The sequence below is a fragment of the Gossypium hirsutum genome, chromosome A04 (assembly GCF_007990345.1).
Source record: "Gossypium hirsutum isolate 1008001.06 chromosome A04, Gossypium_hirsutum_v2.1, whole genome shotgun sequence".
Taxonomy (NCBI): domain Eukaryota; kingdom Viridiplantae; phylum Streptophyta; class Magnoliopsida; order Malvales; family Malvaceae; genus Gossypium; species Gossypium hirsutum.
The window spans coordinates 29901493-29902841 of record NC_053427.1 but is presented as its reverse complement, the minus strand read 5'-3'; the positions used below and the strand labels follow the sequence as shown (position 1 = coordinate 29902841).

Sequence of the window (1349 nt, the reverse complement as noted above, 5' to 3'; positions counted from 1 at the left end):
TTTATTAATTTACTTTTGTCTCTCCCTTGGTAGGTTTTTATAGTTTATGTCTAGAAGAAACCCGTCAGGACCATTACTTTTTGACAAAGAAATTGATCGTACAATTTGCAAAAAATCAAAGAGAAATAAGGCATAGTTTACAATACACAGAGAACGAGCGAGAAGATGATACTCAAACCCCAACCAAAGAGATGGCCAAAAAGTGAGGCGATCAGCTGCCTCCTACAATTGCAGCTAATCAAAATCCTGCTCCACGTACTATGTATGATTATGCAAAACCTTCTTTAACAAGAACTAAGTCTAGTATAGTTAGACCTACTATTGTTGCGAATAATTTCGAACTAAAACCTAACACAATTCAAATGATATAGCAGTTTGTTCAGTTTGATGGTTTGTAGGATGAGGATCCCAACACGCACTTGGTGAATTTTCTTGAATTTTGCGATACATTCAAAATCAATGGCGTTTCTGATGATGCCATTCCTCTTCGGTTATATCCCTTTTCACTAAGAAACAAAGCTAAACAGTGGTTGAACTCGTTACCACGAGGGTCTATCACTACTTGGGAACAAATGACCGAGAAGTTTTTACTAAAATATTTTTCGCCGGCTAAAACGGCTAAATTGCGTAATGATATCTCTTCTTTTGTGCAGATGGATTTAGAAACACTTTACGATGCATGGGAGAGATACAAGGACTTACTGAGAAGGTGCCCTCACCATGGGTTACCGCTTTGGCTGCAAGTTCAAACGTTCTACAATGGTGTGAATCCTTTGACAAGACAAATGATTGACGCAGCTGCTAACGGAACCGTCAATAATAAAACACCGGAAGATGCCTATAAATTCATAAAGAAGATGTCGCTGAACAACTATCAGTGACAAATTATGAGGACAAAGCCAACGAAAACAGTCAGCATCTATAACATCGATTCAGTCACCATGCTCTCTAATCATGTAGAACTTCTCAATAAAAAGATTGACAGTTTAGTTGGTTCTACACAGGTACATCCAGTAATGAGTTGTGACTCAAGTGGCGGAGGTGTGCATACAAAATATCAATCCTTCAATCCCACAACCGAAGAGGAACAAGTCAACTATATTGGTAACAATAACTTTAGATCTTAAAATAACCCATACAGTAATACTTATAATGCAGGTTGGAGGAACCACCCAAATTTCTCCTGGGGTGGTTAAGGGAATCAAAAGCCACAAAATCCTTAAGGTTTTCAACAGCCACCTTATCAACAAGGGAAGAAATCGAACCTTGAAGAGATGCTTTCTAAATTCATCTCGGTGTTAGAAACCCGTTTCCAAAATACCAAGACAACACTTAAGAATCAACAAGCA

At 38.2% G+C, this 1349-nt stretch overlaps 1 non-coding gene across 1 annotated transcript; it reads right to left on the bottom strand.

The window, feature by feature from the left end:
- Window positions 1-620: 620 nt before the first annotated feature.
- On the bottom strand, window positions 621-727 carry LOC121228440 (small nucleolar RNA R71). The gene has a single exon (XR_005926016.1). It is a non-coding gene; the product is annotated as a small nucleolar RNA R71 (small nucleolar RNA).
- Between the last annotated feature and the right edge of the window lie 622 nt (window positions 728-1349).